The sequence below is a fragment of the Sebastes umbrosus genome, chromosome 21 (genome assembly GCF_015220745.1).
Source record: "Sebastes umbrosus isolate fSebUmb1 chromosome 21, fSebUmb1.pri, whole genome shotgun sequence".
Taxonomy (NCBI): domain Eukaryota; kingdom Metazoa; phylum Chordata; class Actinopteri; order Perciformes; family Sebastidae; genus Sebastes; species Sebastes umbrosus.
This window is the reverse complement of record NC_051289.1, coordinates 24,762,393-24,776,036: the sequence shown is the minus strand read 5'-3', so window position 1 is coordinate 24,776,036 and position 13,644 is coordinate 24,762,393.

Here is a 13,644-nt window from a genome sequence, read left to right as displayed (position 1 = left end):
GAAATATAAAGCCTTTCCCATTTCTGAATTTATACTGCTCGATTCCTCTCCTCGACTCCTCTCCTCGCAACTTAGTCCCGCCCACGGGAGATGCGAGCGGAGGAGGCGAGTAAGACACACGAGGAGAGAGGAAGAGAGGAAATATGTTTTTAGAGACATGAGACGTCCTTTCCTCTGAAGTGTCACGTGAAGCGTCACGTGAAGCGTCACGTGAAGCATGGTCCGTTTCTGATGACAGCAGCAGCTGATCACAGCTGGATCAGCTGTCAGTCGGCTTTTAAAGCTGTTTATGTCTGAACTGATCTAATACTAATAAAGACACACAGTGTCATGTTCTGGCTGTGCCAGAGCAATGAACTTTTTTCCTTTTGTTATAAGTTAAGATTGTCTCTGGTTAATGTGATTTTGTGTTGGGTTTGGTTTCTTTTAATTATCTCATTCCAGTGTTTCCTGTTTTATTTTGTAATTCACTCCTCCTGTGTCTTGTCTGATTTTACTTCCTACCTTTGTTTGTTTTCCCGCCTTTGTTGATTGTCTGCCCCGCCCTGATTTGTTTCACCTGTGTTTAATCACCATCTTGTATTTAAGCCTGTGTGTTCCCCTCTGTCTTTGTCGGTTCGGTTGTCTCTCCAGCCCCGTCTTCCTTGTCCTCCGTTTTACTTGTTACCTCCTGTCCTGATCCTGGTGTTCCTCGTGTTTCCCTGGTTGGTGATTTTTGGTTTTGTTCTCAGTTTGGTTTTTTGTTGTTTGCTGGATTTGTTCTTTTGTACTTTGTTCCCCACCCTGCCTTTTTGTTGTTTGGATTATTCAGATGGATATATTAAAGCTCGCTTTTATTTTAAATTACCTTTCTGCCTGTAACTCTGCGTTTGGGTTCCCCGGTAAATTCACACACCACATGACACACAGTTATTCTCAGTGGCAGAGTAGCAGTGTTTTCTCTCTGTAGCCTGTTACCTGTTTAACAAACACCTGCACATGAATAACAGCTGCAGTCTGTATTTCTACTGTGGACTGAGTCCTGCTTAGAGGACCAGGAACCATCTCTACTGGAACAATGCCTTTTATATTACTGTATATTATATAATCTCCGCAAGCCTGTTGCAAGTGAAGGTTGATTGCACCAGGTGCACTGCCTCCTGCCAGTCTTCTTCATTGTATTCATTACCCAGGTCACCCTCCCATTTTCGTGACAATTGTGTCGTGCCATATTTATCATGAGAGTAAAGTACAGAATAGAAAAGCGATAATCCGTGATTTAAACCCTTCTGCTCATGGATAAACTCATGAATCCCTTTGTCACGCCATGAGTGAAATAAAGAAAGCCTCAAGCCAGGTAGAAATTCCTGATTATTACAGGTTGGAGAAAGCATGGATTTGACACCTCGTCTATCCATGTATTCAGAGATCTCCCGCCACACTTTAATAGAGTTGATAATCAGTGGGTTACTCTTAATGGTCATTTTAATTTCTTCAGGTCTACATGTCACCAAGCTCCACAGGGACTCAGGAGAGCAAGCCCAAGAGTCTACACAAGTTTCAAGCCTAAGATATGAGTGTAACCAAGTCCAAAGAGTACGAATGTGACAGGCCCAGTTGTAAAAGAGCATGTTGGGTACCGCTAAACCACCTTTTTCTTTAGGCTACTGCAGAGAACTTAACCTTTGTCTCGGTCTTTTACCATGCCAGATACATTTTGAAAAGGATCTCTTTGTTAACTTTTTTGGAGATGCGCAGTGGCAACATTTGTAGAGGGTATAGAAGTCGAGGGAGTACATTCATCTTTATCAGACTAACACGACCAATAAGTGAAAGCAGAAGATCATGCCACCGAATCAGATCTTGTTTCACTGTAGTAAGTACAGGGGCAAAGTTAAGTTTCCATAAGTCGTGGGTATCTGGCGATATTTTTAGACCTAGGTACGTGAAACCAGCAGTGGACCACTTGAAAGGGACATTTTTTTCTCTTCCTGATTTTAACAGCTGCCGTAACTACGACAACCACAGACTCATTCGGCTGAAAGTCGCCAGTTAACAGGGTCGCCTGATAAACCGTAACACCGGTAAATATGCTATTTTTTAGCTCTGTCACGTTAGCTCAGTATTTACATTCTGCATAAACTCTGTAAACCGTAAACATACACTCTGTTTTACGTCTGTCTTTACAGGTCCATCTGTGAGAAATGACCGACAGAATCATCCCAGAGGAGGAGAAAACATTAGCTGTGAAAAATAGAAGATGTGAAACAGTAGTCAGTTCATTATTTCTGGTAAAAGACACCTGATAAACGTATGAAAGTATTCAGAGTAATGGTATATTATTTACTGTAGAAGCTGTCTCTGTGTTACCATGACTACAAACCGGATAACGTTACACTCACCGTAGCTGAAATAGACTTTATCCTGTCTCTGTCAACATAACTGAAGGTTGAATTACTGATCTTATGTAAAAACTGCTCAGTAACCACAGTATCAGCAGGTACTGGGAGGACTTATAGGGTAGTGTGTCCATGTTTCAGAGTAACGGTTTTACTTGTCAGACAGTTATTGCCATATTTATGCTGTGAAATGTTTGTCAAAGCTGCAGGTTAATTGTTCACGTTCAAAATGCTGTGTATAATAAATATTGTCTTCTGTCTACTCAAATAAAGTTTGACTGTGAAACAGAAATGTGTTGTGTTGCTTACAGTCACTATTTACTACCTGTACCTGCATGACATTAATTAAATTAATTGTTCATATCACCTGTTTAAACAGTGTAATTACATAAAGCTTTTGTGAAAGAACATGTTATATTTATCTAACAACACAAGATCATTAATAGTAAATTTTAAAATGACAAAAACCCTCCTTAAAAATACACATCTTTATTCACAATAATAACACTGAATTATAAATTGGGTACACATAATTCCAAAAGTAGCAAAGCCATGACTTGTATGTAAACTGTCCTGATCATGTCCTCCTTCAGCGTAAAGGGTTTCTTGTAGAGTGAAGTTGTGTCAGCTAGTAATAGAGTTCTCAGGTCACAGTGGTCATCCTGGTCTCCATGGATACAGAGACTGAGGAGAGTCTGGTGGGTTCAGGGCCGAGCATCAGGTCACTCAGATGACCTGTAAAACATGACAGATTCAGTGTTAGAATATACTGTCATGTAATAATATCAAGGTGTATAACAGTAACATCATCTTCTAACGTGTAGTTATGGCAACAGCTACAAACAGTGTAAAATGATAAATAATCTTTATCAAGTATGGAGGAAGAAATGGATTACACAGAACTTTTGACTTGGAGTGTAACTTGTGTTGTCTGTATCAAAAGCTAGACCTAGCAGCTTAGACTTTAGTAAACTTTTACGTATTATTTAGCCAGAAGCTGCCAGTATTCACGTTGTAATGTCTTTTAATCGCTCTACGAGGTCGGGACTTAACGTTAAGGAGAAGATGTTAATTGCTCCTCTGATCAACAGCTGTCTGCTCTGAGCTCACAGCATCTCTCTCTCTCTCTCCCTGCTCGCTCGCCCACTCACTAACTCCAGTAATCAAATCTACACACACTCATCATAGCTGTAACGCAGACAGACACACCAGTCACCAAACAGTCTGCTAAATAAACAGAAACTAAAACAACTTAAACATGACAAACTTCCAGCTTCCAGGATTGAAGGTGGGTCCCAGACATCCGGTACTGATCCATCCTGAGCTTCAGTTTGAAGTGAATCCTGTAGCCTACTGACCCGTGTGTTTTACTGTTGCTGTGAGGACATTTCAGTCAAAATTCACCTAAAACCCCTAAAAGATAAAGTGAATCCACTGGGTCTTCACGTCCTCAGATGATGGGAGTACATGAAGACTTTTCTGCTGGTTCTTGCAGACTAACAGAAGTAGGAGCATGCTTTGCTTGTCTGTGATTATAGCAGGCAAATTCAACAGCAACTCTGTGCGCGGGGTCACCTGGCTGGAGCTTCTTCTACGTTCCACCAGGAAACCCTTATATGGCCTGAAAAATATCACTGACGTCACCGGTTTAACTAAGTGCTTTTTAGAATCCCCGAGAGGTCAAGGAGGAAATGAGGATCAGTCCACAACTGGATAGCTTTTCAGAAGCAATTTATTTCTCTTTTACAACACCCGTCACACATGTTGCCTCCACTTTGGTATTCCCCAAATGGACTTAAATTCACCAGCCTTTATACTCCCCTCAATTGGCTCATACCATTTCCCATATATAATACCACACACAAATATACAAAAATATACACATCTATGTACATAAAACCATTTCCCAAATATAAAGCCTCTTAATAAATATATACACCCACCTAAATATCTTCATTAAATATCAATAAATATTACCCTTGAATAAATACATATAAAACAGTCCCGCCGAACTCCCCTCTACCCACTTCCCACTGGTTTCGCCCTCCCGGAACTATTAATAGGGTATAATTAGAAGTGTATTTTAATATCTATTTTGGTGTTTTCCAGGGGAACGAGGAGGAGGAAGTGCCCCGCGTCCCCGCTGCAAAACACCTGTACACCAGACTCACCTCACTGAAATATATCAACAATAAATTCATTAATTAATTAATACCTCCGTGTGTTCATTTAACCACATGTATCATTAAGTGTATTCAATAACCCATATGTATAGTAATTATAGTTAAACATACTATATTACTCCAGTAACGGCGAGCCGTCGTTACAGTGCTGATCAGCGTTTTTTCAGACCCATTTTCTGAGAGATGGAGCAGGAGAAAAAGAGAGGATGGTCTTTTGTGATACTGGGGAGGGGGGCTGTAGACACACTGGGGACACACTGGGGACACACTGGGGACAGATATTGATGTTTAAAAGACATGGAAAAATGCATTTTGCATAATAGGTGACCTTTAATGGAGGCTACTGTGACTTGTTTTTCAGTTAAAATTTGTTTCAGTTCACTTGTTTTTCCTTATTCCTCTGATGTTTATGTAAAAAGGTGGTAGCCATAAAACGTTAAAAGGATTGGATAAAAAGACAAAAAAATAAATTATGAGTGGTTTAAAAGATGGGATAGTTTGTGTTTTTTCTGTCTTTGCATAGGAGTTTGAGGTCTTCGTGAATTTTGTTGAGGTTTGTGCTGGTGTCCTTGGGGGTCGGTGTGCGGTCCTGGGGGGTTGGTGGGAGTTGGGGGGGGACTGGAACCTTGAAGGATTTTGTGGCCGGGAGCTTCTTGGTGCTGTGGTGGTGAGGGCTAGGTAGGTGGGGCAGTGTTTGGAGATGGAGGGGTGCTTGCCGCCGCAGTTGGCACATTTACGGTCTGTTCTGTCCTTGTTGCATTGTTTGCGGTGGTGGTTTCCTGAACATCTGAGACGTGTGACATCAAAGTCGATGTCAAGCGAAGGGTAGCTGCGCATCGGCAGAGTGTTACAGCCACAGGTGGGGGGCCCAGGAATGCCGGAGCTGACGTTACACGAGGAATGAGTGGCTGCCATCATTGGAGAAACCACACTTTCTGGCATCCTGCCGGCAAATGAGGGCGATTCTGATATGTGTGTTACTCCTGGTAAGTACATAAAATACAGCATGACTCAAACCTTGCTGCTGAATTCAAACGCCACGTACAACATCACATCTGTTAGTCACATGTTACATTCCACTTTAATAAGCAGGCTGGAGACATCGAGTTACAGAGAGTAATGTCCTTTATTGTCATAGATAATGTGGAAACTGGGGAGTGCAGCTTCAGGAGCGCATCTCCATCCGCCAACCTGAGCCAGACAGAGTCCGGAGGAGGAGAGGGAAGCCATGGATCTGAGGCCAGCGTCTGCACAGCAGCTGACTGTGCGCTCCCAGAGGCGCACGGATCCGCTGGCCTCGACTGCTGAAGGGTGTCAGTCTGGCCGCGTCCTCACCAACGCTGTGCTTGAGTCACAGAGAGAAATTGTAAATACAATGAAGGATATATGCAAGGAATTAAAAACAATGAATGACGTTCTTGGTGAGATAAGCCACACATTAAAAGACCTTGTTAAAAAATAAATGTTTGTCTCAACTTACCTCGTTGCTTCACATTCTGTGTATCACATCCAAACGTCGCTGTATAGCTGCTGCATTTGGCTCATTGTTAGGTGGGCCAGGGTCCAGTTCATCCATCTGTAGCTCCTGGGGCACAGGCACACCACGGTGGTTTGCCACATTGTGCAGCACGCTACATGCTTGCACAATGCGACAGACCTTCTGTGGTGTGTATAGCAGGACACCGCCAGTGCTATCCAAGCAGTGCCAACGGCCTTTCAGCTGCCCTATGGTCCATTCAATAAGTGACCGTGCCGGAGCATGGACTTCATTGTATCACGGCTCTTGCGCTGTCTGGGGGTTGGTGAGCGGGGTGAGGAGCCAAGTTTTGAGCGGGTAACCACAGTCACCTAAAGTCATAATAACCACATGCTCAAATGATACTACAAACTCACTATCATGAATGTTATTAATGCTATGTCCTGTAATATGAGATGTATTTAGTGAATAATCCTTGTAGATTACCATTTCTATGAGAGAATTGTCATAATCTCATGTCATATACACATTTGAAGGTGTCCCTGTGCCATTTTACGCACGGCCCGAATTAATTTAAATCAGTTAAGAATCAAGTTTATATTTAAGAGCAACAAGCAGTATACATTACCTAGAAGCCAACCATCCTGCACAGCCCCTGCTTGAAGTCTGTTCCCAACACTACTACTCCGCAGGATGAATGAATCATGAGTTGAACCAGGCCACCGTGCCACAACATTTGTGAGACACATTTGCGAATCACAAATAACTTGCACGTTTAGGGAGTGAAAATGCTTCCCGTTAACATAAGCAAATTCATTCTCTGATGGTGCCCTTGTAGCATTGTGAGTGCAGTCGATCGCTCCGATTACATTTGGAAATCGGCTCATCGCAGCAAATTGCACTTTAATGTTTGCCTGTTCAGCCAAAGTAGAGGGAAATCTTATGTATCTTGGCGACATGCGGATGAGGCCGTCCCATACGGCTGGCATGCCTGGCATGGCAGCTCAGCGATGACTGGGAGATACCCGACCGATTACACAGCTCCCTTTGAAAAGCTCCTGTTGCAAGGAACCCGAGTGTGGTGAGGATTTTGATCAGCACTGGCAAGGCGTGATTTCTCGCAGTCTCCCTCTCCAAAGCTGGACCCAGTTCAGCACAGAGCTGTAAAATGATGGCTCTTGGCAATCTGAATCGGCTCATAAGCCACTCCTCATCTTGGGCCAACAGGTCAGTGTGATCCCTAAAAACACGCTCCCTCCAAACTCTGCCATTGGCGATGTCCTCCAGCAGTGCCAAAGCAGCCATTGTTTAGAAAGTACGCGCCACCATGTTTACGCAGCCTTTTATAGGCTACATCTAATTGTCTACACCTTGTCAACTTCATAACGCATCACACGTGACTTATTCCTTTTCTTCCCAGGGGAGATGGGTCTGTGCGCCTCGCTTAGAGTGCGTCATGGATGTCTGTGCGCCTCGCTTCCCGTGCGTCACGGATGTCTGTGCGCCTTGGCAAGTGTGCAGTCCCTGACGTGTGTTAACATCTCCGTGTAACAGAAACAGAGACAACTTTCCAGTTTACTTGCAATTTTGGTTTTGGCACAGTGGTTAAGGCATGTCATCTCTGGGAAATTAATTTAAATGTGTTTTTGTTGTGCCTTTCTGATGTTAAACATTATGCTCAAACAAGTGAAGAAATGTGTGTTTTTTTAATCTCACTTCATAAACAAAGCTCAGTAAGTTCAGTGGAAAAAATATTTTTACACATTTGGCGAGTTTCAGTACATTGTAGTTTGACGCTGCCAAATGACAGAGTCTGCAGGACAGCCCACACATTTTCATGTCACATTGATTTTTATACATCCCGGCGTGAGCGTGAAACACAGCGTACGCAACATTTTAGTACGTGCGCACCGTTTATACATGAGGCCCCTGGTGTTTCCTTTGGTGCTTTGGTGTCTTGTGATTTGTGACTGGTAGTTTGTGGTGCAGTAGCTCCCCCTGGTGGTGTGATGGGCTGTAGTGAATCCAGTTCCTTGAGGGTTTCTTTGATGAAGCTGTCTTCTGAGGGTAATCGGTTTTGGATGGTTTTGGATTTGTTGGCAAGCTGCTCGCGGCGGTACAGGCGTGGGTCTTTGGGGGGTTTTGCAGGTAAAGGTTGGGGCGGTCTGGGTTTCTGCTGGTTGTCTTGTTCCCGTGATGGTTTGGTCCTGTTAGGGTCTTTTTGTTGGTGTTTTTTGGTTTTGGGGGGATGGAGGGGTTTTTGTGATGGGTGTAGACTTTTTCCTTCTATTGAGAGTTTATTTTTTTGATTTTTCTGGTGCAAATAATGAGGTCCAAATGTTCGGTTGCCATGGTTAATGGGTGATGTATGAGTGTTTAGTGTGTGTGTATGTGTATGTGTGTGTATGTATGTGTGTGTGTGTGTGTGTGTGTGTGTGTGTGTGTGTGTGAAAATATATAAATGAATAATTAAATAAATAAATGTATAAATATATAAAATAATAAGCAGAACAGAAGGTTGCGACAGTGTTTAAATGGGGCTAATGTGCCAGAGTGCAGTGTTGTGGAGATGGACAAGGAAACAGCATTAAAACAGTTGGCTAGGCTGCAGTACTGGACTGAATACATAAAATAAAACAAGAGTAGCAGTAGTAGTAGTGGCAGTTAAAAAATAAATACATTAAAAAAAAAGACTTAGAAGGGGGAAATAAAATACTGGCTTCTGATGTGAAACAAGTGATTGTTGGTGATTGTTGGGGTGGGATGTGCTTGGTGAACTGACTAGTGGTGTCGAGTGAGGGGTGAACGTGATGCGGAAGTGAGAATCCGTGTCTGGAGAATGATTTAGTGATGTGTAGTGATGGGAACTCCGGCTCTTTTTAGTGAGCCAGATCATTTGACTCAGCTTACCAAGAAGAGCCGGCTCTTAAGGCTCCCAACCGGCTCTTAGTTTTACCACTTCTGCCTTTTATAGTTCAGCCAAATTTAACGCTGTTTTGACCTTTGATTAGTATGTGTGCACATATATCACTTAAATTATTCAATATAGAAAATCGTCCTATCATTCTGCCTTGAATTAATTAAAGAAAAGAAAAAAAACATCTCTCGGATGGGAGCCGGCTCTTATCGTTAATTTAAAAGAGCCGGCTCTTTGAACCGGTTCGTTCGCAACGAGAACAGGTAAGTGTCAGAAGACAGGAGGAGGAGTTAAAGGAGCGAGGGCCGAGAGGAGGAGTTAAAGGAGTGAGGGATGGGAGGAAGAGGAGGAGTTAAAGGAGTGAGGGATGGGAGGAGGAGGAGGAGTTAAAGGAGCGAGGGATGGGAGGAGGAGGAGGAGATAAAGGACCAAGGGATGGGAGGAGGAGGAGGAGTTAAAGGAGCGAGGGCTGGGAGGAGGAGGAGTTAAAGGAGCGAGGGATGGGAGTAGGAGTTAAAGGAGCGAGGGATGGGAGGAGGAGGAGGAGTTAAAGGACCGAGCACGGGGAGGAGGAGGAGGATGAGGAGGAGGAGTTAAAGGAGCGAGGGATGGGAGGAGGAGGAGGAGATAAGGGAGCGAGGGATGGGAGAAGGAGGAGGAGTTAAAGGAAACACTACTGCTCCTGCTCTATGGGCCGATGGATGAGGAAGATCACCAGATGATCCGGGTTCTTCATCACTTGGCAGTCAATCCATGTTGTCTTCATGCTCCACTGAGACGCTCTCAGAGGAATGAACGGGAGCCTCCGACGCTGGATTCAGTTCTCTTTATACATCTGTGATTAAAACCAATACCAGCTATTTTTCATATTATAGAAGATAAATATTTGCTTATAACAAACAGAAAAAATTAGATCAAATCTGAATTCAGTCGAGGCTTCACTTCAGTTTCTCAACTGACTACATACAGATTACGTCTGGATTTTGGTGTAAAGTCAGCACCTTCATATTTTATATAATGTTTGATGTAAAATAAACAAACAGAACTGATTAACATGCGTACTCTAGATTTTATATTCACTAATCATGTACATACAGGAGAATTCTAGCTTCAGGTGTGACTCTGCTAGTTTTCACGTTACATGACTGAACACAGACACATAAAGTCCCCCGTGGAGCTTCTTCCCCTCAGAAATCCGTGTTGAAGCAGTCGTTCTCACCGCCGTTCATGTTCTGTTGTTCCTGCTGGAGCTGCTTTCTGCCAGCAGATGTCACCGTTCCCTCTGTTTTACCATAAAGGAGGTTTATCTGAATGGATGCAGTGAACACTGAACTGATGGTGTGAATGCTTTCTTTCTGACTGACTTGGTTTTGTAAAGGTTAAGTGTCATCATAATGTAGTTAAACTTGATTTAAAATGATGGAACTGGATTTGAAATTAAACTCGGCACACAAGTTGCACAAACGTCCACTTGGACTCAGAATGAACTGATTAATTCAATTCAATTCAATTCAATTTATTTTTGTATAGCGTCAAATCACAACAGAAGATATCTCAAGACGTTTTATATATAGAGCAGGTCTATGACCGTACACCATAGTTTAGAGACCCAACAGGATCCACCAGGCGCGCTGTGGCCAGGAAAAACTCCCCGATTACTGGGAAGAAACCTGGAGCAGAATGAAAGTGACCGTTAACATTTAGATTAGATTAGAGTTTGGTGGTCAAAGGTCACTCTGACTTGACAGAACACATTTTTGGCCATAACTCAAGAATTCAGCTGCTAATTATGACAATTTCACACAGATGTTTATTGTGATAAAATGATGAAGTGATGTCATGTTGGACAGACGTGGATGTAAACTGTAACTTGACTGGTTGGGGGAAGCAGACAACCGTGAGGTGGTAATTCTAGTTTCTTTTCTTTTCGAAGAGAAAACACGTTTATTTATTCATCTGTGATTAAGTATTTTGAGTTATCTAATTTTAAAATAAGTTAGCTGACTTTGCGATATTAACAAAGAAACGTAGCCAATGTTAATGTTAACGGTCACTTTCATTTTTTAAAACTTCCAACATGTTTCTGTGGTTTTCTGTCCACATTATAAGATGAACTAATATCTGTTACTGCACTGGACATTGAACGCATCATTGTAGTAAAGATGAGACTGCAGGTATTTTGTCATATTAGTATTCAACAACTGTGTTTGACAGAATCTCTTTAAAATCTCACACAATAAATACAAGTTGACAGTGTTCCTCAGCAGGGAGAGAAAACTGCATGTTCACATGTTATATAAGTGCAGGAGTATATTCTAGTATACGTTACAGTCCCAGTAGCTACAGTTTGTCCCTCTCATGTCTGAACTTTAAACTCGAGCCACAGAGCCAAGTAGACTATTTTCTGATAAAGTCCTTCACCAGCAACACTTAGAGCTGTTTTAAAGACTCCACAAAGACTCTTCTGAACATCTGTTGCAAAATAAAAACAGATTTTAATCACTTTACCAAGTTGTGATTGTATTTCTAAATCCAGGTTGCTGGAAACGGCACGTCCTTGCTCTTTTTTTTGTAAACACAAGCAAAACGTTCGCACCTTTTGTATGATATTGGAAGTGTAGCGCCTCTGGAAACTGGGGAGTGCAGCGTCAGGTGTGCATCTCCATCTGCCAACCTGAGCCAGGCAGAGTCCGGAGGAGGAGAGGGAAGCCATGGATCTTAGGCCAGCGTCTCCACAGCAGCTGACCGTGCGCTCCCAGAGGCGCACGGATCTGCTGGCCCCGACTGTTGAGGGGTGTCAGTCTGGCTGCGTCCTCACCAATGCTGTGCTGGAGTCACAGAAAGAAATTGTAAATACAATGAAGGATATATGCAACCGATTAAAACAAATGAATGACGTTCTTGGTGAGATAAGCCACACATTAAAAGACCTTGTTAAAAAATAAATGTTTGTCTCAACTTACCTCGTTGCTTTACATTCTGTGTATCACATCTAAACAGCGCTGTATAGCTGCTGCATTTGGCTCATTGTTAGGTGGGCCAGGGTCCAGTTCATCCATCTGTAGCCCCCGAGGCACAGGCACACCACGGTGGTTTGCCACATTGTGCAGCACGCTACATGCTTGCACAATGCGACAGACCTTCTGTGGTGTGTATAGTAGGACACCGCCAGTGCTATCCAAGCAGCGCCAACGACCTTTCAGCTGCCCTATGGTCCCTGTGGACGTCATTGTATCGCCGCTCTTGTGCTGTCTGGGGGTTGGTGAGTGGGGTGAGGAGCCAAGTTTTGAGCGGGTAACCACGGTCACCTAAAGTCATAATAACCACATGCTCAAATGATACTACAAACTCACCATCATGAATGTTATTAATGCCATGTGCTGTAATATGAGATTTATTTAGTGAATAGTCTTGTAGATTACCATTTCTATGAGAGAATTGTCATAATCTCATGTCATATACACATTTGAAGGTATCCCTGTGCCGTTTTACGCACGGCCCTAAAGTAGTTTAAATCAGTTAAGAATCAAGTTTATATTCAAGAGAAACAAACAGTATTCATAACCTAGAAGCCAACCATCCTGCACAGCCCCTGCTTGAAGTCTGTTCCCAACACTACTACTCCGCAGGATGAATGAATCATGAGTTGAACCAGGCCACCGTGCCACAACATTTGTGAGACACATTTGCGAATCACAAATAACTTGCACGTTTAGGGAGTGAAAATGCTTCCCGTTAACATAAGCAAATTCATTCTCTGATTGTGCCCTTATAGCATTGTGAGTGCAGTCGATCGCTCCGATTACATTTGGAAATTGGCTCATCGCTGCAAATTGCACTTTAATGTTTGCCTGTTCAGCCACAGTGGAGGGAAATCGTATGTATCTTGGCGACTTGCGGATGAGGCCATCCAATACGGCTGGCATGGCGCAGCTCAGCGATGACTGGGAGATTCCCGACCGATTACACAGCTCCCTTTGAAAAGCTCCTGTTGCAAGGAACCCGAGTGTGGTGAGGACTTGGATCGGCACTGTCAAGGCGTGATTTCTCGCAGTCTGCCTCTCTAAAGCTGGACCCAGTTCAGCACAGAGCTGTAAAATGATCGATCTTGGCAATCTGAATTGGCTCATAAGCCACTCCTCATCTTGGGCCAACAGGTCAGTGTGATCCCTAAACACACGCTCCCTCCGAACTCTGCCATTGGCGATGTCCTCCAGCAGTGCCAAAGCAGCCATTGTTTAGCAAGTACTTGCCATCATGTTTACGCAGCCTTTTATAGGCTACATCTAATTGTCTACATCTTGTCAACTTCATAACGCATCACACGTGACTTATTCCTTTTCTTCCCAGGGGAGATGGGTCTGTGCGCCTCGCTTCCCGTGCGTCATGGATGTCTGTGCGCCTCGGCAAGTGTGCAGTCCTTGATGTGTTTTAACATCTCTGTGTAACAGAAACAGAGACAACTTTCCAGTTTACTTGCGATGTTGGTTTTGGCATGGTGGTTAAGGCATGTCATCTCAGGGAAATTAGTTTAAATGTGCTTTTGTTGTGCCATTCTGATGTTAAACATTATGCTCAAACTAGTGAAGAAATATGTGTTTTTTTTAATCCCACTTCATAAACAAAGCTCAGTAAATTGAGTGGAAAAATATTTTTACACATTTGGCGAGTTTCAGTACTTTGTAGTTT